The sequence below is a fragment of the Ambystoma mexicanum genome, chromosome 9, assembly GCF_040938575.1.
Source record: "Ambystoma mexicanum isolate Mex_15411 chromosome 9, UKY_AmexF1_1, whole genome shotgun sequence".
Taxonomy (NCBI): Eukaryota; Metazoa; Chordata; class Amphibia; order Caudata; family Ambystomatidae; genus Ambystoma; species Ambystoma mexicanum.
In genome coordinates this window covers 907,879,934-907,905,732 of record NC_090931.1, presented here as the reverse complement: position 1 = coordinate 907,905,732, position 25,799 = coordinate 907,879,934, and the positions used below count along the sequence as shown (strand labels likewise).

The 25,799-nt window shown below is 47.5% G+C and overlaps 1 protein-coding gene across 1 annotated transcript in view; it reads right to left on the bottom strand.

The window, feature by feature from the left end:
* Positions 1-25,799, bottom strand: part of FTCD (formimidoyltransferase cyclodeaminase) — a 212,007-nt gene that overhangs the window by 165,290 nt on the left and 20,918 nt on the right. The window lies entirely within an intron of this gene.

Genomic DNA, 25,799 nt, shown 5'->3' with positions numbered 1-25,799 from the left:
CGATTTGTTGGGTACTTCTGTCCACCCTGCTCCCAATGTCCGGCCTCATATTCCGTATTTCTTCCATTAGTACGGCAACATCCTTCTAGGGGACAGCGGGTTCTTCTGGTGTGGTGACCATGCTGGACTAACGATCTCCCGGACCACTCGTATACTTGTAGGCAGCCAGCTTCAGCCTTGCTTCCATGCGTCTCTCCCTAATGTCACTAAGGGCACTCCGTGGGGTGTCCCTTTCTGTGGTCTGTAGGGACCAGTTGCTGTTTGCTTCCCACCTTCGGAATGCCCTTGGTCAGGGGGGGTGTCCTCTCCGCCTGCAGTCCGGGAGGTGGGCACATGCCCCGAGATCAGGGGCCCACACCTCCCAAGATTAGCCTTGTGCTTCCTTCCCCCTTCCTGGACGCGGGGGGGTGGGGGGTGACTCGCCCCCGTCAGACAACCTCTGTCCATTACTGGAGAGGGCCTCGGCAAGTGATTTTCCAGGCAGATGTGGAGTGTTCTTACTCCTCAAGTGGTGTGTGGGTGGGGTCACAGGGGCCCCGGCACCTACAAAGGTCACCCCATCTCCTGTAGTGCTTCGAAACCCAGTGTCTGATCACCCTTTTGCCTTCACCTGCACCCGGTTGTCCCCCTCCTTCACTGACACGGACACCATTGCCGGGGGGGGGGGGGGGAATTATTCTGCCTTCTGTGTATCCCCTAGAAGGAATTCACTTTCCTGTTCATTCCACTTCTCTACGGCCTGAGGGGCGGGCCCACGCCACCCCTCACCTTCAGCACGGGGCACCTTCCACCTAGCACACACCTTTTCGGCGCCACAGTTGCATATCAACTTCTGGGTTGCAGCTCCTCTCAGTGGCCCCAGGGGCGAGCACTCTCCCGAAATCGGGGGTCCCCTCCTTTCTGATCCTTTCTTGTGGGGCCTCTTCCACAGGCCCCTGCCGCAGATATGCTGTCTCTGGGAGGCCTACCTTTGTTATCCTGGTATGAGCAAGTCTGTGGTACTTTCCCCGATGTAGCCCAGGGCTCAGAGTACGTCTTTGGTGTGTCTGAGGCCCCTTGTGCTCGCTACCTATTCCGGTGCCTCGCCAGTGCCACCCCCCCCCCCCCCGCCAATTCCTGTCCTTTCAAATGGTGAGGCCTCACAGCCCCACGTGAAGGTTCTCTCCAGAGCCTGCTTAACAGGCCACAGGCCTTCTCCAGGGCCTGTGGCATGAGCATCCCGCTGTTCCCTGCTTGTTCTTTCCAAGATCATTTGTTCCAAGTTCCAAGATCATTTGTTTAAATAAGGTCAGACACGGAAGCAGAGCACCACACTGCCTCAACCGGCGTAACTTCCACGAGGTGTCTGGCGGTGGATCATTCACCAGCTCCGTGCCCTCTCTGGGCCTGCCGCGCCTTCCAAGGCTTTTGCCTCTCAAGGACCCCCCCCCCCCCTCTCAGGACCAGAGGTTCGTTCCGGCAGGGTCTTCATGGTGACGTGGGCCACTGCATGGCGTGGGATGAGGGGGTGGGGGGGCCGCTGGGTCCTCGCCCCCACTGATGGTGGCCACAGGGGAGGGGGGGTGGACGAAGAGCACCGACTCACCTTCCCGCGTTCTTCTGGCCAGTACCTCCACTGCCTCGGGCGGCCGAGTGGTCCTGGTCCCACTTTCCTCTGAAGCTCGGCCGTGGCTCTATCGGCGTTCGGCTTCGCCTCGATTATAGTGTAGGCAAAACCAAAGTATTGCTGGGCCGATTCTGACCGCTCTTCCTTCTCTCTGCTCCGGGGGGGGGGGGGGGGGGGTGGTGGTTCGGGCACCAGAATCTCCTGGTTCTTGGGGGCACTAAAAGTGGGTCTCGATCCACTTTTTCGGGGCGTTATGCGGGACTCTCACACCAAAGCTTCCAGCATCAGAGCGCCCCCTGGTGGCCTTCGTGCCAGTGCTAGTTTTTAATAGCACTTCGGTGAAGGACAGGCGCAGGGCTTCTAAATTCAGTAGCTGAATACAGACCTGGTTAAGACATTTTTATTACACCAGAAGTGGGCTTACAACTCCATTTAAGTCATTAACTCTCAGCAGACTTCTTTGAAAGAACACTGGCAGGCACTAGGTCAATGTTTGATGGTAAGGCTTGATTAAAGTGAGCTCAAAGAGTTACCAGGAGAACATGTTGGGGAGGGAGGGGTAGGAACTGAGTGGGAATGTCTGTAGGGATTAGAATGGCTATGGGCAATCAAATGGTGGGCAAATAACCAAGCCACACCTAAAAGCTGTGTGTCCCTCATATCCCATTTCTCCCCATCTGTACTCTAACCCAATAGTTTTGGCTTAAGGGCGTTGCAAGCGACACCTAATTGCCCAAACTAAAAAGGGAAGAGAGCATGAGGGGTGTCACTAAAGACTTGAATCAAAACCCTTAACCCACCCATACATAATTTGCTTGCCGAGCCTTCTACCAATGAGCCTCTGTCAAATACTATAATTTGCAAATAACTCGGTGCAAATTTAGTGTTGTCGGTCACATACATTTAGACAAATTTGCATTTGCACTCTGTGGTTAAATGCTCTCCTTGTCCCCTTCCATCCTGGCTTTCCCCAATTCCTATACCCACCGTTTTCCCCCCCAGAATGTGATTTTGCTCTGTAGTCATGTTGAAATAACAGGGCGGATCCACATAATGAGGGGATTCGGGTTCCTACACTTCTCTGTGGTATCATGGGCCTTGACACTGATCTATCGCTGCATTTGGTGATCCATCCTTATATGAAATGTATATCTCATTACAGTGATGTTGGAACCATATCTTTTTGTGTACTGAAGGACAATGCTACGTGATGCCAAGAGGTGAAAGGATGTGTGCCCTCACTTCCTGTGATGTCTTTTTGGGGCAGGGTCAAATGACATAACTCATCAGGAGATCAAGGGTCGTGTGATGTCACTTCCGCTACCAGTGTCATTTTGGTGAAATGACGTCCCTGGGCGTACTTGTATCCCCCACCACACCCATTAGATAGCAGCGACTTGCGTTTGAAAACCAGTCCTGTGAAGGGTGCCAACTGTTGCATGTCAGGGGGACATGCTACATTCCAATATGTGTGCTGTGGTCACATGGGTCCCCCATGTGGCCACGTTAATAAAATAGGCGAGCTGCTTCCGGCTCGTCAGTCAAGACGGAAACTGACTCCGGTGTCGTTCTTTGGGAAGCACCATGCTGGTGCTGCACCGTGTTCGCTGGGCCCACGGACGGGGCCCAGCTCGAGGACGGTGCCTCTGCCGGGCAACGCTGTCCGTGTGGGTCCACCCTGCCCTGTGAGGGGGGGGGCTAGGCTGGCGACCCCGGCCTGGGTGTCCCCAGGCCCTGAACCGCTGTGCACCGGGTGCCCCCGGCCACGTGTGGAGCTCCGGTGGTCCGGAGCGGGTGGGGTGACCCCCCCATCCATGAGTCCGCGGCATGAGGGCCGCACCAGTGCGTCCTGTCGTGTGTCCTCCGACCTGCGTATGGGGCTGCCCGGTGACCCGGAGCAGCCCCCAACACCAACTGGACAGAGCACACTGGATAAAGGATTAGTTATGCCATTACCAGGGATCACTGAAAGTACAGCAAATGAAGGACACAGCGTCTGTATATTTCAAACTCTACAAATCACGATCATTTCGCAACAGAGGCAGCTCTATCCAATATCCAAAAAAGTCAAAGCTTTCCCCACATCAGAAAAGCACCCGCCGAGAATAAGTAGACCAAACAACGTATCTAAACCCGAGCCGATGCGAGAAATCAAACGACTTACACCACGATTCAAATAAAAACAAAGTTCGTGCATTCTGGAAAACCGATGCGATTACGGTGTAGTGCGGTTCAGTGATCGAACACTGCACATAACTTAGGCAGAAGCATTTTACAGGCCAAGGTTATCTATATAAACGTTGTAGTGCGGTGGACGATAATGGCCGTCAACTGGGAGCGACTGATGCAAAAGTAAGCCAGAAGAGGGCAGCAGCGCTCTACTTTAATTTTGTTTTATAGATTACAAAATCAACTGGGGAAAAGCCTACGATTATGGTTATTAGATGAGGATTTTAAAATTCGTTCTTCGTGCCGTTGTGTAGGTACATATATAAAGTTAGATATAGTTTGTGCAACGCTCTGACATGTTCGTGCAACTATTCCTACAAAAAAAGCACTATACATAGATCAGAAATAAGTAGTCCATTAGCTCGAAAACTAGTCATTTGTTTTCAAGATCACCCGTACCATAGTTTTAATTAAGTGGTGGGAGCAGGGACGTCATTTCACAAAAATGCCAGGGGTAGCAGAAGTTACAATCACACGACCCTTCACCTCTGACAACATCGGAAGTGATGCAATTCTATCCCGCCCCCAATTGACATCACAGAAAGTGATGGCACACTACCTTTCACCTCTTGACAAAACAAGTGGCATCACATAGCTGTTCCTCAGTAAAATATGGTTATGATATCACTGTAATATGATATACATTTCATACAAGAATGGATCACCATATGTAGCGTTAATATCAGTGTGTATAGGCCCATACGACCGAACTAAATTAACTGAATTTAAGCAGACGTCCAACACAACGACCTGGACTATTATACATCACTCGGGCTAAACCATAAACAGAGTATCTTGAAGAAGCCTAAACCCCAAGCGCAGACATCCAGTGCCTGCCAATTATCTGGCCTCAGACTTGGACACGGCAACTGAACACCACAAGACCAACCAGAAGACAGAGGCTCTACCACTTTGTGCTTTTATACTTGAACACACGCAAGGATTTTGTTGTCGATAGTGCACTTTGAACCATTGCACAGCTTTAAATTTCTGGCACTTACTCCCGACCTCCAACACCTTAAACCTCCAATGCCTCACTCCAACAGCTTCATGTTTACACAGTGCCATCCTCCAGCAAGTTAAGTCTCCAGCATTCTCCAACACCATTAACCTGAAGCAAGCTAGCAACATATGTGTCCAGTATCCTCTTTCAACCCCAACAGTATGATTCTCAATTACCCTCCTCCTCAAACATCTTATATCTGCATTCAATGTATTTCAACTCTTACAGCACATTATGTCTCAAACACTCTCTCCCAACACCTGTAAGTCACTAGTACAACATCTAAGTCTACAGTACCAGCCTCCTTAACATTAAAAAGAGACGGCAAGGCTGTGTTGCAGTGCAAGTCACAGTAATTGCAGGTGTACATTTAAAAAACAAAAAAAAACAAAAAATGTACACAGCAGCAGCCATAGAGAAGGGTCCATGTTATTTTCTTTGGTCCCTTCATAACTTGATTAATGCCAGCCTCCTCCAGCTTCTAAGCACTGAACAGAAACTGAGCCCATATGTCACTGCACCCACCTGTTCCCAAAGCAAGTGCATTTCCCTTGAGCTAGCCTTCCAAACAAAAAAAGAAGGTGTTATATCTTTTCAGTGGGCGTTTAGTGTTTCAACTCTGTTGGATGCCCGTCTTGTGATAATCAGTGGCTATTAATCCCCAGCTTATTTCCTAGTTTCCACCCCACGGGTGCATCAGACAGTTTCCAGCTATAAGCAAGCAGGGTTCCCACGAATGTTGAAATGGCCCCCACATCTGTAGTCGGGCCTGGGCGGCTCCAAGAATCGCAAGTACCTAAGGAACCTTTAACAAAGGCGTGCGGCATATGCAACCACAGGAGTGGCTCAACAGATGGCGTCCAATTGAAATACCTGGCCTAAACGGGAATGGAATCCATTATAAAAACGGGTGTTGGATATAATCAGCTGTAAAAATGGACACTAAAATAGATTTAAACAAAATCTAAAACAAAATCATTCGGGCACTGCAGGTTGCAATCCTCCAGCTCGATTGAAGGAAAACGGATTCGTACATATTCATTTTATACAATAATTCCAATGACAATAGTTAAACAGTTGGAAAAAGCATGTATTCTCCCATTTTCTTTTCAGTGTATTACAAAACAAATAATCGAACTCCGAAACGCGATTCTAAACGTTTGACTACCACCTACTGGCAATAAGCAGAATTGCCACACCTTCATTGAACGTTAGCACACTTGTTTTAAATTAGGATCTCACCATATCAAAACGGACTGTAAAATCAGCACGGTTATTACGTGGGTCCCAAAAGGCAAAACAGTTGAGCAAGCTGGCGTTTGCACGCACCGTTGCATATGGTGAACGACTAGTGTCCGGTCACCAAGGCGGCACTGCCCGCATCAAAGAAGTCTACCCACAGTGCATAGTAAGTACAACACATTTACATTGCCCGGCCCCAACATCGCTTCTTATTGTCTCCCAACATCCCAAACCTCAAATCTACACATCTAGAACAGTACTTTAGGATCGCATACGCATCTAAATGAGACGAAGTAGTAGTATTCTTTTTTTTGTAGGCCATACTATTTTCTCTGTACACCAAAGCCAGGCAACCACAACTCTTCGGGAGACTCGGGAGACTCCCACACCCCCCATTAGAGTTTCAGGGACAACGGCAGACAATTATTCTGGCACCATAGTTAGTAACACTACCCAAGGTGCCTGGTTCATTGCTCTGGAGTCCCTAATACACTGCATGGCATTGTGAACGCTCCAGGTGCGATGTAATCTGCTTCCCAGGCCCAGACATGTACAGCCCTGAAATATGCAGGGAGATCTACCATGACATCCAAGCGTTCATTTGGCTCCGTTTTCCCCAATAAAGGTCTCTCCATCCATCCCTCTCCCCCACCCCCATCACTCACCCCAGACTATTACAGACCTGAAAGTGGTGGAGGAAGGTTCCCGACTCTGAGGTCCCAGATGGTTTTCTGTAATTGTGGGACCCCACCAAGACAGAGACCGATGCCAAGAATAGTGTTTTTGTTTGTATGCATGCATGAAGAGGCGTGCGAGTGTTGCGTGACGGTTTCATGTTATGCGGCCGCCCTCTAACGCACCATCGACGCGTATTTTGCAGGGAAATACCGACATTTTGGGCAGAGAGCGGGACCATGTTTTACAGTAGCACACTACCACATTGCTACTGAGAAGCTGCTTGGCTCAAAGACCCTTCCACAACTAACAAAGCCCTGCTCTCGAAAATGTCTTCACAACACAAACGCACTGTTCATGGCACCAAAGCTGCCGCCTACAATGACAATCACCAAGGCGTCCTCCAGCTCACGCAAACTGTTCTCCATCCTCTGCGAGCTAGAGACTCGCATTACTCCCACCGCCACCATTCTGAAGGACAGTGCAATGACGCCCGACTCCTTCATGGGCAAAATCTCTCAGCTGCAAGCCAAGATGCAAGCAAAACTAATCTCACACATCACAGTGGTGCCAACCACTGGAATGCCCCCCCCAACCCCACCCCAACTGCAAAACGAGCCTTATAACAATTGCCGAAAAAAGCACATAACCCACCTACCTATTCAATTAAGGTTACCCTGACCCTCCCCCCACCACATCCCGAACCCGCAATAAAAAAAAAAATAATAAATAAAACTTGTGCTGCAAAGGGCTACGAGTGTTACTTCCAAGTGGTCTTCAGAGAGTTAATGACTTCATTTCAGCTGTAAATTGGGCTACTGCTGTGATAATTGTCAAATGCCCTTGGCCACTAGATTTATAAGCATGGAAGTCTGGTGTGGTTTGTCGATAGCCATTGATAGCCTGAAAAACGCCTATGTGATCATATGCCCTAGTAATCACGCCATTTTCCAGCGGTTGCCATGTTATGGCCAGGTAGTGCCATTATGGCACTGCCAGCCAGACGCTTATCCCATGCCTACAAAAGATCCAAAGCCAAAACTGTTTGCTTGCCATAATCCCCCTTTGCCTCTACTGCTATCCCCCGCCTTTTTTGGAACCCAAACCCATTTGGTTTCTCATATCAACCATGTACATATTGAGAATAGGGTCAGACTTCAATACGTTTTCCTCATTTTTGCATTCTTGCTTGCAAGCTATTACCCCAAACAGATTGCAAACTGTGCTGTAAAATATACAATTTAAGACACTTTTGTAATAAGATGAACACTCCTCCCACCCTCTGCCAAAGCCCTCTTGGTTTCTTTTGGACACCTCTCCAATTATGTGAGTAAAATTAATAATGCGCGACCAAATTAAAAAAAGAAATCACCAGCCATCACCAACAGGTACTCTGTCACGGGCATTCCTGGAGAGGTCACCCAACTGCATATTGTAAAACTACAGGTAATACTAGACACCGATCTTGCGTACCACCAGTGGGCAGGGCTCAAGTCGAGTGAACGCACGGGTGGATGGAGTCCCACCACCTTTTTCAGAAGGCACCTTGATATGCTAATTTCTGATGATGCCACATTCAATTGTTATGTTAATGAGTCCCCCCCCCCGCCCACCACTTTTTTTTTTAAGGCCTTAACCCCTGGGCATGTTTTTAAAGTACTCTTGTTCCAGCAGATTAAGTCATTTCTAGTTCTGAAGGTCTCCAACTTTACTATCAAGCAAGAATCAAGCACGAAATTAACCCGATACATCCACCCCCCACCCCCATTCTCCCTTACCAAGTGCGTGAGCAGGGTTTCCCGCCCCCCCTCACCCAACCCAATTGGGTGTGCAGCCTTGAAACGGCCACCCTACTCTGCAGCGCCGCTGTACAGTGCTCCGCTTCTACCCACCCCACACTGTAGTGCTCCACTGCTGCCCAGCCCACCAAACTACCCAGCACACATGCCACACTGTACTCCACGGCCCACACCCCACTGTATAGTGCTCCGCTTCTACCCAGCCCACTCCACACGGTACTGTGCTCCACTGCTACACATCCCAGGCCACACCGTACATTGCTCCCCTGCTACACAGCCCAGGCCACACCATACAGTGCGCCCCTACTACAGAGCTTTGCTTGTGCATAAATCCCAAAGCAAGAGAGGCTGGAACCCTCTGCAGGCCCATTTCGGTTGGCGAGAATGCCAGATCACGAGTTTAAAAAAAGAGAAAGAAGAAATATGAACAAAAACATTTAAGTCAAGATATTTTTTATTTAAAAAAGATATAGTTCATACATAAACATTTAATTTGGGTTTCATAAACATATTTCATTATTTACACGTACTGGAGACAAAAACAAAAAGGGAGAAGAAAGCAAAGAAACAAATAAATAGGAGCGATAAATGAGGCGCAAGCGATTCAGTACATCATCTGAGTTTGGTTCTTTAGTATATTCCAGAATGTCCACGAGAAATTGAACAACGGTGTAAATCAGTTTCTTGTCTTGGCCTCTTAGTATCTTTAGCCATTTGCAGTCACCTTCCTCTTGTTGGCGAGAGATCTTGAATAGATCTCCAAAGAGGACTCTCTTATCAGACAGCGCAGGGCAGATCATAAATCGGGCGTTTCAATGATTCCGGTGTTTCTTTGTGCATGCAAAAGCGACAGAATTGTTCAGATTTCGGTATTTGCCGAATATTAGATAGTCTGTCTAGTCGGGAGAATGTTTAGTCAGAATTTCATAAACTTAGTACGGCTAATTGGGTCTGGGAAGAGTGCCAAATAGTGCAGAAGTTCGTTCATTGCTCGTATATCAGTTGGGCATTACAATTTCATAGAGCATCTTTCTTTCCCGTCTATTGTTTTGTTCCTGTCGTTTTGCTGCAACTTTATCTTGGCGCGTTGGGGACGGTTGATGCATTTCTGCTGTCATGTCTTCATTTGCCATTTGTTGGAATAGGGTTGCCTTCCATGTTTTCAGCATGCTGTTATTCATGGCGTGCAGTGTTACTCTTAGGATTTGAATTGCTGGGATTTGATCTTAGTTTATTACCTTGCACAAAAGATCCATCTGCTTCCAAAGTGCAATTGAGGTGAGAGATTGTAGTGCCACTTCAAACCGTATTCTGGTCGTAGGATAGTTTTTTGGAAGGTTTATTATCTTCTGCCAAAAGGCAGCTTCCAAAGTGTGCCAGTTTATGTTTGTAGAAGTGATCACTGGGTCACTCCCATATGTAATCATGGGGATTACTTTTTGGCGATAAAACGCTAGGATTGGTTTCAGGGAGAATTTGCCACTGCGCCTATGTAGCATCACTCCTTGTTGGGCCAGCATTAGGATTTTGCCTTAAAGGGTAGTAACCCAAGCTGTTTCTGCTTTCTGTTGATTAATTAATACACCAAGATATTTAAAGGTGGTGACTACCTCCAGAGGTTTTTTGGCTAATATGAAGTTTGTTAGCCTATGGCGGTGACTTGTAATTTGATGTTTAGTCATTATTTAGGTTTTGACATTGATCTGGAGTTCCTTGTCATTCATGTATGTTTCTGTCATACGCAGATTCTCTTGCAGGCCTGTTAACTAGCAGTACAATGTCATCGGCATACACAAGGTATGCAATAGGAAGGGAGTTGATTTTCGGTGGATTGAGTGTATCTGATTTTATATATGTGGAGTAGTCGGCAGTATACAAGTTGTACAGGGTTGCCGCTAGGGGACATCCCTGTTTTAGGCCGTTCTAGGTTCTTATTGCATCTGTGGGGATTCCTGCTTTTGTTAATCTGATTGTAACTGAAGTGTTGGAATATATCAGCTTGATGGGTTCGATGATCTCTAAAGGGCATTTCCATGTTGCGAGTCTTTTCCACAGTATATTCCTATTTATGGCATCAAAGGCCATATGCAAGTCTATGAAATCGGCATACACTGGGGAGTTGTTTAAGGCTTCGTGTTTTATTAAATTTAGAATCAAGAGATTCACGTTTGTCCCCACATTAGGAGTAAAGCATGTTTGTCGGTTGTCAAAGCAGTTTGTTTCTTTAGCCCAAGCAGTCAGTTTTTGGAGAAGATATGTCACAAACAATTTTCCCAAAGGATCTAGTAGAGCAATAGGTCTGAAGTTGGCAGGGTCGTCTGTCGCCCTGTTTATAGATCGGGATCAATACTGCTCTAGTCCAAGTAGCAGGTATCAATTTTACTGTATTGATTAGGGTTAGAATAAAGGTCCATTAGATTCACCCATATATCCGGGGCCTGTTTCAGGGTGGCATTAGACAGGCCGTCAGGGCCAGGAGCTCGGGATGCATTAAGATTTTTAATCATTTCTAAAAATGTTAGCTTATCCCAAGTAATGGTCGATTGATTTGAAATCGCATCTTCCAAAATAAATATTCATCTGGACTCCAGGATTTGTAAAGGTTGGAGAAATGTGCGATCCATTTCCGTTTAAAAACGTTGTAGTCCATCAGTTGTTGCTGTCAGACGTTATTATTTTAGGAGATTCCATAGAGTTCTCAGGTGCTTATTCGGAGCATTAATAGCATGGCTCCCGCGTCCGTTTGTTGGAGGGTCATCGCATATGTTTTTTTCCAGTTTCTGTAGGCTTGTTTTGATTTTTTGATCATTTCCCGATTTTCTTGAATGGGGCCTTTCTCCATTTTTGAAGGTTTTGCCTTAGAGATTTATTTTTATTTGCCAACTCTGAATTATAGTAGTGCAGATGGACAGATTTCTCTGCTGTGATCACTTTTGTTTGGAAGGGGATGAATATCCAGCCATAGTTTTGTTTTTGTTCATCTGGCAGGTTTGTTTGATGGAAAGTCTGTGGTAGAGCAGTTAGGTGGTTTTTGCGGAATCTTAACTTGGTAGTCGCTCCTGTTAGTTTTAACAGAGGAGGGGGTGTTGGCTTGAGATAATCGCGCAGTCCCACACCACGGACCACGGATCATAAGCATGGAGTGATCGCTCTTGGTAGAAGGGAGTATTTTATGTTCCGATAACAAGTTGTTCAGAGCTGGAGATAAATATAGCCAATTGCCGTGGAGTTTCGACATTACCAGGTCGGAATCAGATTATGTTCATCGCAAGGATGACTTGTTAATACCAAGTGTCTCATGGAAATCTCTTTGGTCCAACGAAGAGCTCTTGTTGATAATGTGTTGTGGTCTGAGGAGGGCATTGGAAGCATAGAGATGGATGTGGAGGTCTCCACAAATGATGAAGTCGATGTTAGGAAATTTCGCACTGATCATAATCGATTGTCAAAAAAACGCCTTCCAAAAAATTGTCGTTAATTGCTGCTGGATTCCAGGACGCATTTATGACCGCAATCCTTCTAGAGATCAGGTTATAGTGTTGAAATTGATGTTCTAAGTTCACAGGATTCGACAATTTTATGATCGTGAGTTGAATCCATGGACTGATATTTTCTGTTTCAAGGAGATTCCAAGATGGAGTGATCTTAATTAGGGTCATAAATCCTGAGGAAGCTCGGTCCCTGGTGCCTTGCAAGGTGGGGTTAAGGACATGTGTAAATCCATCGCAGGAGGGTCAGCCAGGTCTCTTGAAGGCATATTATATGACAAGATTCCAGGTCAGAAGCCGGTGATTCAAACAAGTGGAAGTATCCCCATCATGTTCCATGAACACAGGTTCCACCCATGGATCTTTTGTATGGTTGATGGTTATGAGCGGCACTCTGACTCTTTTAGATGTGCTGGTTGGTCGTCCTCATAATCTCACCAGAAAGGTTGTTGGAGCTGGGCTGGGCTCTTAGCATGGTAGAAATTTGATGGCGAGATTGATCTATTTCTACCTGAGGGGTTCGTGTTAGACATGGTCCTTGATGATCTGTCATATTGTGTCCTGCTGCGATCTTGAAGGTTCTCTGCCAGTCGAACAGCAGGGCACTTCCTTTCTTCAGCGTCCATTGTTTCTTTTGAGGTTTGTGAGCAAGCAAACCCCAGCAATAGCAATGATGCAGTCATCTCTAAAATTTGATTCATGGCGTCTGGTGTATAGAATTCAATCTGGATCTTGTCTAGCAATTGGTCATCTTCGAAGCTCACTGTCTTAATTTCCTGCGATTGTATCGATTTAAATTGCGGGATTGCATGGAGCAATCTTAATAAATTAGTCCCGTTAAGTGATAGACGCTCGTCTGCGATCGGTACAGGTGATCTGGAGGGTGCACTCTGTTTTTTCTGCCAAGGATTGATGAACTGTGGTAGGCGGTATGCATCAGCATTGTGAGGATTTCCTCTGTCATTTCCTCGTGGTTCAGACTGGTCAGTTGATAGATCTAGCATTAAAGTCTCTTTGTCCGAGGTCTTGTCAGACGTTCTAGTTATATCAATTGAATAGTTTGACGGTACGTCTGAAATTCCTGTAATCTCACCTGTGTAGAAAGAAGTAAGGTCGGACCATTAGAAAACTCAGCTGGATCGATTGCATATTCAAGTATTATCAATACTGATTCATCGGTAGTTGTTATAGTCTCATGGGTCTCTGTGGGATCTGTGTGTTGTAAGATTGAGAAGATCATCCATTTGGATATCTGGTGGTTTTGAGCAGTTTTGCATAGGGCATGTCGAGGATTGGTACTTGATGTTAGGCTGAGTTCATGGTTCTCTGTCTTTTTTTGCAATTGTGCTGCAGGGTTTTGATTGCAGATCAAGGCCTGTGGTCAAGTTAAGGTTTCTTAAAAAGGCTTGAGATCCCGTTTGTTTATTGCCCATTTTTCGTTTATTTTTGGGTTTATGAGTGTTTCGCAGGCATCATTTCCTTGTGAACTTTATTATTTGACATTTGAAAAGTGTCCGTTGGTTTCATTGTGGGTGGGATTTCCGCAGCTGTCACGAGGGCAGGATGTAGATGGTCAGAAGGGGAAACCGTGGGTGTGATCGGAATCTGTGATCTCGAAGTGGACGGCGGTTCAAGGTCTTTTGAAGACCTCGATAGTTGTGCCGCATGTATCTTAGGCAATGGCAGTGGGTGTGCCTTCATCAGGGTCATCATTGTGGATGTAAGATGAGCTTTTTCAGCCCCTTCTGCCGCTGCCATGTCAAACAATCTCGTTTGCCATTGATGGGAAAGCTCAGCTTCGCAATCCAAGTGTTTTTCTATAGTGGGAATAAAAGTCTCAAGATGGATTTGTTTGGTATGGATTAGTGCTAGGAGTGTCGCTTGGTCTTTAAGGTTCTCATTGGGCGCTTCATATAACTTGTACATAGGGATCATGGCTTGTGGGGTAATGGTTGCGAGTATGTTTTGGAGTTCAACCATCGTGGTCGGAATCCTCTGAGGGAGTTGTTCATCAGGGGTTGCACATAGGCATTAATTACTTGAATGTTGCTCCTCTGAGTGGGTCGTAGGTGTAGCGATTTTCTTATTATTGCCGGAGCATATGGAGAAAGGGGTCATTTTCTTCATGTTTCTTCATGTTCAAACTTGAATTTCTTTAATGGTAGCTCCCTTCGATTGGATGGTGGCTGTGGAATCGAAGCTTTGTTTGGTGGATAGTTCTCAAGAGGATGTAGGTTTCTTAAGGCCGGTGTTGACGTTGCTGGTAAATCATTTGTTCAGTAGGCGTGTAGGTCTCCACTTCTCTTCTTTTTTCAATGTTAGTCAAGAGTGACTCAATTTCAGTGATGTCTAAGGATAGACAACCTACCCTAGTTTTGGAATGTTGTGCATCCCTCAGCTTCATGGTTTTGGAAGGGCTTCGAGCAGTATATGATTGGAACCATCTCAGTTTGGCTTGTTTGGCTTTTTCTTTCTTTGAAGATTGCAAGCTTTGGAACTCATATGGTTTATGTTTAGCATCTTTAGGAGCTATGGTGGCGATTGTCTTCGATTGAAGGACCAGGTTGGGCTCAATGGCCTGCTCTGTCTGTTGGGTGCCTTGAGTAGTCTTATTTGGTATCTCTGTAGAAAATAATTCTTCTCCTATCATTGGATCTTTCAAACGATTCTGTGGAATGAGCACAAGGGGTGATTTGGACTGTATGACAATGGTTGGAGAGAGGGGAGGTTCAGCAGTAATAAGCGGCTCGTTGTTCGGCGATCCCGCAATGATGGTAGCGCTGGACAGCAGGGAGGATCTCGAATTGGGTTTTCAGTTATAGGCTGGGAATTCGCAAATGTTGGTGTCTCAAGAAGCTCACATTTGCTGGTTGAAGGGTCTAGTCCTTCTAGAGAAGGAGCGGGAGGAATAGAGTCTTCCAGTTCCTGATGGAGGTCAGGTCTCATTTGTGTTGGAATGATCAGAGAGGGCGACACATTCATGTCCGTTGTAGGCAACCGATGAGTGAGTTGCTGGATGTTTACTTTTGGAGCTTCATTTTTGTGAGAGGGATTGAAGAGCGCTTGCTTTATGGTGGGTTGGAAGGAAAGATCAGGAGCGTTTAAAATCACGTTTCCTTCATTGTCTGGTTCTAGGGCCAGGTTTGTTTGTTGGAGTAGATTCCTGGCCAGAGAAGGACAAGTTTGGCCGAGAGGTCATTTACCAGAGTCTTTCAGAAGCAGGGTTTCACTAAAGAGTCACCAAGATGTATTCTGTGGTAGCGAAAGGCAGAGTCCAAAGTTATGCCGTTCGGGATCAAAGGGGCAAGGAAGCCCCCGCAGTCTCCAGGCGAAGATATTTTCCAGTTGATTTATGATTTGGAACCAGCAGATATATGCAAATTCAAGAAATGTTCCACAGATTTTAGTAGTTTTCCAGAGATAAGGGAAGCCAGAGTATCCGGCATCTTAAGTTAGTGGACTGGGCGCACAGTCACTGGAAGTGAATTGGGGGTGGACACGGTCATGCGTTGATCAGGATCAAAGGGGCAAGCCACCGCAGTCTCCCAATACTCATTGTATGGTAGTCAGGGTCTCGGGGGACCGTCGCCACCTGCTGAGTGCAGCGTTGGACACGTCAATTGGACTGATGAGAAGTGGGGCGAGTTGTGTGCAGCTGGGTATGATTTTAGTGGACCAAGAATGTGCGGAGGACAGGCGTGTAATGTTAGAGGGAGTCAACGTGGCACAGCAAGCAATCCGATCCACCCCCTGTAGGCGTCGATACAGCTGAGCTAAACAGCAGGTAGACACAGCAGTCGCGGTGTAATGGCAATTAAAACAAACAAGGCCACAGCGCTGCAGGATCAGGGTCAGTGCAGCAGGAGGGCTGAGGCAGGTTTTGAGACAGTAGGAGGGGTGGAAGGGTCACTTCTGTTTTGGGATCCGTGTGCAGAGACCGGCTCAGGGGGTCTGTGGATAGAAGAAAGACACTGCAGTCTTGAGGTCATGCGTCGTTCGGTGCGGCAACCTGAGCCAGGCACAGATGGGAAGGAGAATGGGCAGGACCGCAGAACCCAAAGACCACAAGTCTCGGCTGCACAAGTCGGCGGCCCGCTCCACGGTCTGTTGGTGCTTTTAAACACTGTAGACAAAGAAAGTGGACTGGAGGTCCTCGATAGCGCACAGCACAACAGAGAGTTTCCCACAGGTATACAGAAGTCAAGATATACAGAAAGAGGTAGCCTTATGTTGCCAAAAATGTGCAGTCCACTATAAGTACCTTCCTTTCCATAGTGGTCTCTGGTGCTTCCGACCGGATGAGTGGCGCCCCTAACCCAACAAAACCTCTACCAGCAGCAACTCAGAAGGACCCCATCACGTAAGTGCAGACGCACTGATACTTGTACCATGCACCTAGACCCGTACCACGCACCTAGACCCGTACCACAAAAGACCACAACATAGAGAAACAAGGTGATCCCCCCCCTCTGCCCCAGTCAGCAACCCCAACATTAAAGGAGCGTGCATCCCCATTAGTCAACTACACCCCCACCCCTCCGCAAACACACCAAAAACAGTCCCCATCATCACAGACTTCAATCTCCTCCAAGGACTCACCCGCTCAGACGGCATTGCACCTTCACTAGGAGATGCACATTGACATAAGACAGATGCTGGCTCCAAGTCTGCAGATGTAGGGTATATGGAGGCAAACGTTATGGTTCTGGCTACAGTCATTATTTGTATTTGTAGTTTGTATTTTATTTACTTATAAAGCGCACCAGGCCCAAGGGCATCCGGGCGCATCATTTGGTTACAACATGGTAAAAGCATACAGGGAATTACATAGTTACAGTTTATACATTACAGGTTGCAGTTTTATATATGCGAGAAGGAACAGAAAAAGCAAATCACTATTTACATGCAGTGAGATGGCAGGCTATTGCATGACCAGAGATTGACTAGGCGAGGACAGGGGCGCACCTTGAGTAGAGAGACCGTTTTTAGCCAAATTTTTCAATCGTTGGAAGGAAGGTTCCGCTCTTTATGGAGTTGGGGAGCGAGTTCCACAGTTTAGAGGCTATTACTGGGAAGCTAGTCCCGTCAGATCTCTGGAGGTTGAAGCGTGGTATGGACAGGCAGTTAGCCTGAGCATTTCTTCAGGGTCTATTAGAGCTGAGGAGGGAGTGTATTGACCAGGTGGCTAGGTGCTTGGTGGGAGAGGCATTTGAGAGTCAAAGCAAGTGTTTTCAGTGATATGCGTTGTGAAACTGAGAGCCAGCATATACTGCGTCGTATGTCAGATGTGATGGTTCCTGGAGATGTTGAGTGCTGCTCTGATAGCATTGATTTGTATCTTATTAAGGTTACCACTGTTAGCGCCCAGGTAGAGGGCATTGCAATAATCAATTTTGGACAGCACAAGAGCCCTGGCGAGTGTGATGCTGTTGGCTAATGATAGGAAAGGACGACTGGCTGAGATCAACTTGCACGTGTATGCAGCTGAGGATGCTACAGCATTTGTTTGTCTAGTCAAAGATAGGGTGGGGTCGATGTAGATCCCTAATGTTTTTGTGTCTTTGGAAACTTTAATGGTATTACCATTAATAAAGGATTTAAAACGCAGGGTCTAGTCTAGCAAGTCTTTGGTGTGAGCTGAGAATGAGGAGCTCTGTCTTTTCGTCATTTAGGCAAAGTCCATGCTGAGCCATCCATGCTTGGATGACTTGGTAAATGGCATTGATAGCAAGGGAGTCAGTTGTGTGGTCACCTGTGATCGGGATGAGTATCTGGGTGTCATCAGCATAGTTAGTATATGACACACCCAGACAATCCAAAATATCAAATAGAGGCTTTGTAAACACATTTTAAAAGGTGGGGGAGACTCAAGAACCTTGGGGTACTCTGCATGTGACAGGAGAAGGTAAGGCTGATGCTAAGGGTGAAAAATCCTGTATCGATCTGTTGTCCAAGAATGAACTAATCCAGGCTATGGCTTTATCTGAGAAGTGGGCGGCTAGTTTAAGGTGTTGGCATAGTATTTGGTGATTTACGAGATCGAATGCTGCAGAAAGGTCAAGTAGAAGTAGTAGAGCAAGTTTACCGTTGTCTCTTAAGTCTTCAATCTGAGTTTTGATAGATCAGGGCCGTTTCGGTACCGTGCTGCGGTCGAAATCCAGATTGCCTTAGTCCCAGGAGTTTGTTACTTTCAAGATATTCTTGAATCTGTAAGTACGCAGCTCGATTGAGGATTTTTAGAAGAAAAGGCACCATAGTGATGGGCATGTTGGTGTCTAGAGAAGTGGGGTTTTTTTTGGGAGCGGGATGACCCAAGCATCCTTCAGATTATCAGGAACAATACCCGTACTAAAGGAGGAGTTAATGAACGTGGTGATGAATGGTGCAAGCTCATGGGCGGCCTCCTTGATAATAGGCGCGGGCATAGGTCCCCTTGGCAATTGGAAGGTTTAAGGCTGTTAATGATAGTTTCTACTTCAGTAACGGGTAAGGGTGAAAAGCTGAATGGAGTCAGCAAGTGAAAGCTAGGGTTGTTTTTAGCTGGTTGAAAGTTGGGTGGCGAGTTGAATTCTAGACTGGTTTGTTTGGCATTCATTTTGGCTTGGAGGGAGGCCATCTTGCCAAGGAGTGCGTTTTGAATATTAGTGCACCAGATACTATCTTTGGTACAAGGGTCAGGTGCAATGACAGGGGTTTCCAATTCCTTGAGAATTCTGAACAGCTCTTGGCTTGTTCAATGCGTTTATTGTAGGCGTCTTTTTTTGCCTGTAATATGGCTTCCTTACAGTTTGGAGTTGCTAGGATAATGCTGGCTTTATTGGATTCAGTCGGATTACTTTTCCAATGTGCTTCAGAGTTACGTTTAGCTTTGCGTAGAGTTCCGAGCTGAGGTGTAAACCAAGAGTTGAGGTGTGCTCGAGGTTTAGGTTTGCTCAGTTTGGATGCGGCAATGAGGTCAAGGGCTTTCAGCATGGTCCGATTGAAGGGGTTAACGAGGACAGTTGGGTCAGTGCACGCGAGGTACCGTTCGTTGAGAGCTGGTAATATTAAAAGGGAGGAGTTTTTCGCACGTTATATCATGCTTATTTCTAGTAGGAATAGCAGGTGCGAAGTCTGGAGTGGTGCTGGCAGGGATGTAAAGGTGGTGATATGGTGATCTGTCCACGTACAAGGTTGGATAGAGTCCACAATAATGTCACAGTTAAGATTAGCCATCCAATTGAGGATTCTGCCCTTGGAGTGTAGGTTTATTGATAAGCTGAGTAAAGCCTAGATTGGTGAGCATATTGTCGATCACCAGGGACGCAGTGTCATTAGAGTAAGAGAAGCCCAGGTTGAAGTCGCCTAGTGTGACGATTTGAGAGTTGGTTTTAGTGTTGTCTGTCAGTATGTTCCATAAGTCTTCAGAGAAAGTAGATCGGGCCTGTATAGTAAGTGTAGAGTAATGGTGTAGTCAGGGGTGGTAGCAAGTTTGACTGTTAGCACTTCTGACGACGGGATATGATGCACTGAGGAGAGACGGGCTTTTAAGGAGTTTTTATGGATGATGGCGTTGCCACCTTCTTTAGATGGGTTTGTGTTGCAGTCGTGTCTGATGTTATACTCTGAGGGAATGGCAAGCGATAGTAGGGGTCCTGAGGCTGCGTGGAGCCAAGTTTCAGTAATGGCTAAAAAGTCAAGGTTGTGGGACAGGATGAGATCGGCTACATCTAATGCATGGGCAGTGAGGGATCTGGCATTAATTAATGCTCCTTTGATACTGTTCGTGTTAGAGTTCTTGGCATGGGTGGGTGTGGGAGGAGAAGTGTTGGTCCTAGCTGCTAGGTGCGAATATTTCTTTTGTCGAGCGGGAGTCATGTGGTGGTAATAGGCATGGGTGAGTCTAGATCTTAGTCTGGAGTTCCTGACATGGATGGTGCATGGTTGGTTCAGCGTAGGTCTAGAAGCGAAGTGTTGGATCCATAAGGCAGGGTTGGTGTGTAGGGTGGCATTAGCCATGGTGATGTAGCGAGAGTTATTAGTCAGGGTAGTATTGGTGTTGTGCACAAGGGCAACATGGAGGTGGAGGCAGTAATGAATGCCAGTAATTTGAGCGATGATGGTAGATAGGAGTGATTGGCTGCAGGGGTCTGGTAGAGCCCGTGCATAGTGGCGGGTCACACAATACACGTTTGCAAGAGTAGAGTCACGATATAGGCTAGAGCTGGGGAGGAGCGAGTGCAGCAGGCCTATTAATGTGCAATTCTCAAGATGGGCTAGACGCAGACTCACGTTTAAGTGAATTTCAAGCGAGGAGAGGGTGGTAGTCGCCAAGTATGGTGTGAGATGTGCAATGATATAACAGTGACGGAATGCAACATTCTCTGTATCCAATTTTTGCAGTAAACATGCGTAGGCAACTAAGGAGGATCAGGAATGCAGTACCAGTAATGAGCTAGAGGTGCTCTAGCCACTAGGTAGACATATTATACAAATGCCATTTAATGCATGCTGCGAGGCAGTCCTAGCAAGATGGGTCAGGCGAGCTTTCTAAGCAAAACACAATGGCAAAGTCGTCAAAGAAGGCAATATATAGACACACAGCTGAAGAATACCTCAACATCAGCCTAATAGAGATGGTCCAAATGTGAATAGGTTGGCATAGTGGACATTGTAGAGTCGCATATCAAGGGTTGGTACAGGAAAGGTAAGATAAAATGCAATAACGTAGTGCGACTGAATGCGCGCGCGCCACCGAGTTTGGGGGCAGATTAAAACCATTGCTCAGATTGGCGGGAGTACCCGCGAATAATGCCGTGTGCCAAGGACGGTGCGAGGCGTGGTTGCAGCTTCAAACAGGATATGCTGTGAGAATCAGTAAAGAGGCAAAGTTGGAGCATATGTGTGCAAGGATACAGTTAAAGTAATGCAATATACTACTATGACCACAAATTGGAACAAACAGCGAGTCGTGTTTGACAGGGCGCCGATTATTGAAACGCGGGTGGTAGGCGAGTATAGGTAGCAGAATGACCACATGAATGGCCCTGCTGGGGGTAGGCACCAATGACCCGGGCAAGGCAGAGGGAGGGTGGGCAAGGAGGCCAGAGAGAACCCGCTAGCCAGCGCCTAGAAACTCTTCCTAAAGATGGCGCCGGGCCTGCACTGCTAAACCCTGGGCATCCACTCCTTGGAACGCTGGAAGGGGCGCCTCTGGATACGAAGATCTTAACGGTCCCTGACGATCGTGTGTCATTTTAAAGAAAACCTTAATGGCAGCTCAACGATGAATAAATACCAGCTCTGAAAATGAACAAGCCTAGCGGTGCCAGTGGGTTTTATGGCTAAAGAGGTAGTGGGGGCGGGGGAGGTGATATGGTGAAGGCTGAAGACAACAGGTAGCGCACTAGTTCAAATGCCAAAACCACTTTTCTGCTCCACAAGGCCTTCATGTGCCGATAAGAAAACGGTGCGACTGGAGCCACAGTAGACTCGTACATTTGCAGAACACTGGGAAAATGCCAACCAACTCATGCCAATAGAAATGGCACTAGCAGTAAATACTAAGCAAAGAGAAGCAAGCACAAAACCAATGATGCGCATTGCAAGGAAAAACCAATAACCAGATGCAGACGACCAGGACTGGATAGGATACTCATGCGTGCCAAGGGCCAACTTGATCACTGCTCTGCTACCGCCTGCACCAGACCGCACTCACACTCACCCATCAGCGTCAGGGCATCCAGGCCAAATAATCACACGGTATTCTGCCAGGAGCAAGCGGCCCTTCCACTTGGTACACCCCTGCATCCTCGTCCATTCCACACTCACAAGTGGATCCTCAAGACCTACCACTTGCATCCCTTGAGAGTTGACAACTGAACCGGTCATTAGGATCCCATTTATCCATGCCCGACTTTGCAGCCAGTGGGAGTTTGTGGCTGTGGTGTTAGAGCTTGATCCACAGCCCTTGGCTTTGCCTTAACAAGGAAAACCAAGCAGATGGTTCTCCCCCATTCTATTGTACAGGGCAGTAAACAAGAACCAGGTCAGCAGAACTAGTGCTGGCGTTTTAATTCCAGGTCAGCCTTGCATGCTGGCCCGCATGGGCCAATACCGTGGAAAGAAGCAGAACTAGGAGTTGCAGGGGGCAAAGCACCGTTGTCGGCAAAGTGTCACTGCTCTGTACAGCAGGCAGTACAGATGGGCAGGCAGGCACCAGTTACTCCCCTTCACTCTGCTGAGCGGGTTGGCCTGATTTTATGGACTAAAGGCCAGACGGCACCTATTGGCTGCCTATGGCAACGCTAATCCCTATGGTAATTCCCACCCAGTTCCTGCCATTCCCCGCCCAACACACCTTCTCCTGGGACCTCTTTAAGCAAACCTTACTTGCACTCCAAGTGCCTGTCAGTGTTTTTTCAAAGCAGTCTTGTAAGAGTTAATGACTTCATTGGAGTTCTAAGACCAGCTACTGGTGCAGTAAAAACATTTCTTAACCAGGTTGTCTTCAGCCACCATTTATAAGCACTCTGCTTATCCTTCACTCAGGGCCTGTTGAAAATAAGCATTGGCAAAGCCAACTGTTGTGGCTTGTGTAAACGTATGAGGAATTTGCCAAGCACTGCCATTAGATGCCCAAGTGCTTGCACCATTTAGCACCTGCTACCATTAAGGACCAGTTAATACCACTACGGCTGTGCCACACAAGTGCCTCTCCCATGCCTATGCAAAAGCCCAACAGTTGGCATTACCAATGCTAGTTTAAAACGGACCAAAGAAGGAATGCCTGGTCCTCCACTCTGTGGTTCCTGAATAGGGGTGTATCGAACTTCAGCTTTGAGTATTCGTCCGAATTCGGCTATTCCATATTAGGCCAAACACTTACTTGAATCGTAACTGAAGTTACACCACTAGTCCTGTTTGGCCACGTGATGGAGCCAGCTGCAGCCACCTCTCAATGCTCTGGCTGGCTGTCTCTGCGTGCTGGCTGCTGTCCCTCCTCACTCTATGGCCCCTCGAAGCGTCCCCCCACCAACATGCGCCTGTACCGGGCGCGTGTCCCGCCTCCTTGCCATCCACCGGCATGTGCCACAGCCCCGCCTGAGGGACCGTCATTTCACTTCATGGGCACTCAACGCACCGAGCTGTCAGCCTAAGAAGTCAACACAGCAAGCACCACGGTTAACCATTCCAGTCACCAAATCACAGCACCTTTCTGCTCTACCGTGAAAAACGAACAAGTTTCACTGACACATTAGATGCGACCAGTGTGTTAATTTCCCAAGAGTCCCCCTCTGTCTTACATCAGCAAGAAATTGGGCTTGTGAGCCATTGACCTAGTCGGCAGTCGCACATGGCTGCCAAATCGCAACACCCATGAACCATTTAATGTGTCTTTGGCCGTTTCAGTAAGTCGGGCACTTGCCATTTATGTGTCACCATGCTAATGGCAAAGTACCAGTACATTTCACGTACAACCAATAACTAGGTCAATGGTCGCGCTTCCATGAAGTGCATTTTTCTAATTTCACATGCACGAGCACACGTCATAGTTACTAAACTCAGGACAACTAGTGCGTAGAAGAGGGACTATCAGGCCTATGTTCATTCATTGGGCAGGGCTGAGACTAATTCGCAACGGTGAGGCTCTATATGTCCTTCGTGTTTGGGAGCACCTGCATTGTTGCTCATTAATACTCCTGCGAGAATCGCTTGTTCGCGGAAGCGGGCTAGTTTGCCAGCAGGCGCTTAGATGCTCCCTGTGGCAGCCATTCGTGGACGCTGCTGCAGATATTTGCCTCCAACCCAAGCTTAGCCTGCCCCCTGCTGATCACTGCTTTGCAAGTGTGGGGTATTTCTGCAGAAGTGGGCGCTGAACACGCAGCGATTCTTGTTTGCATGTAACTTTATTAAATTTGATGACCCCCTTCTTATAAACCAGAGGTCGCCAAACAGTGTCCGCGCTGGAAATACTGAAAAATAAACACTTTTTAAAGTTAATTTATTCAATGCTGTGTTCTGGGCTATTTTCCTTGATCAGGATCCGAACCCTGGTCGTCCCAATTGCAGGCAGGGAGCTTGGCTGCTGTGCCACATGGAACTGCTTGTAAATTTGTTGACAGATATCAATACCACTTTCTGCTGCTGCAAGCCGCCTGTAGTACCAGAGTTGGACTTGTGCGTGCCCCTGACCCCCCCCCCCCACACTGTCTTGCGTAAGCAAGTTGCTCTTGTTTGCCTGAGATGTCAGAGGGGCTGGGGCAGGATCAATTTGACCACGCAATGAAAATATCACAGTAGCACTGCCGCTCGCCTGGAAATGTTCAAAGTAATATTTAAAAAATGGTGCAATTTCTTTCATGTGGCTTCTTTCCAAAACCCACTTTTAGTACATTAAGCGGATCCACAGACACGCTGTTCAGTAGAAGCCTACCAGGGTAGCTCAGCAGGTTGACAGACCAATGCTGAGATGTTATATATTCAAAACAAAATGCTGTATCATATCATATGTGTTTCAAGGCGCAATGAGGCAAGGGAAGGGGAACAGAGAGAAGACAGACAATGATCCTACTAGGCCAGGTGTCATTCAGATCACTAAAGTACATAGGAATGGGGAAGGAGGAAAGTGCGGGGGCGAGGGTAAGGGTACAGTGCAATACATGGGAGAATAAATAAGTAGCGTCCGGCCAGCTGGTGGCAAGTGCAAGGGTAGTGCAGACATCAGGTGTCAAGTGCTAGTGGTGGAACTGTAGGGGTAAAGAACAGTCCCTAAGTGCCGGGGTTGCCAGGAAGGCAGTGCAGGTGTGCGACTGGGGTGCGGGGCCCTGGGCTTGAGAGCAGGGAGGGTTGCCAGGTGACCAGTTCAGTTTCAATAGCGGCCAGGAAGTCAGCAAGGGAGAGGAGGAGAAAAGCCAGAAGCAAAGAGAAAGGTTTTGAGATGCTGCTTCTGGAACCAGAGATGATTCTCCTCAAGTTTCAGGGAGGCAGGGAGGCTGTTCCAGAGGGAGGCCCCAGCCGAGGAAAGATATTTACCACCAACTCATTGCTTTGAGAAGCAACTGACCCCGAGAGAGTTGGAGGCAGATGAGCGAAGAGCTTGAGAAGGAAGATATTTTGGAAGATAGCTGAACGTATTGAGGCCCCAGACCCCAGAAGACCTTGCAGAAAATACAGAGGGTTTTGAACTTAATCCTCACAACCACTGGGACCCAGTGCAGAGATTTCAGTCCTGGAGAGATACGATCCCTGGGCTTGAGGCCAAGGACAAGTCTCGCAGTCCTGTTCTGGATGAGTTGCAGAGGGCGGAGAGTAGAAGCAGGCAGATTTAGAAAGAGGCTGTTGCAATAGGCCAGCCTAGAGAGAACCAGAGCTCTGGAGACAGTGAGCTTCTGGGGGAAGGAGAGTAAAAGGAACAATACCTCTGAGGAGGTGCAACTGGTAGTGTGACTTCTTAGAGATGTCAGAGATGTGAGGAGAGAAGGAGTGTGGAGTCGAAGATGACCCAGAAGTTTTTAGCCTCACAGGTGGGAGCAGGAGGGCCACGGGAGGCTGGCCAGAGTGACCGGAAAGGAGGGAGCAGGCGTTCCAATGAGGAGAATCTCGGTCTTACTGGCATTAAGGCAGAGATCATTGGCGGCACACCACTCCTGGGTGGCGGACAGGCAGTCAGATGAGGGAGGGAGAAGAGGTGGCTGAGGGTAGTCTGAAAATGAGCCGAGTCTCGTCCGCAAAGCACTGAAAGCATAGAAAAGTGCTATAAAATGTGTTTGGCCAGG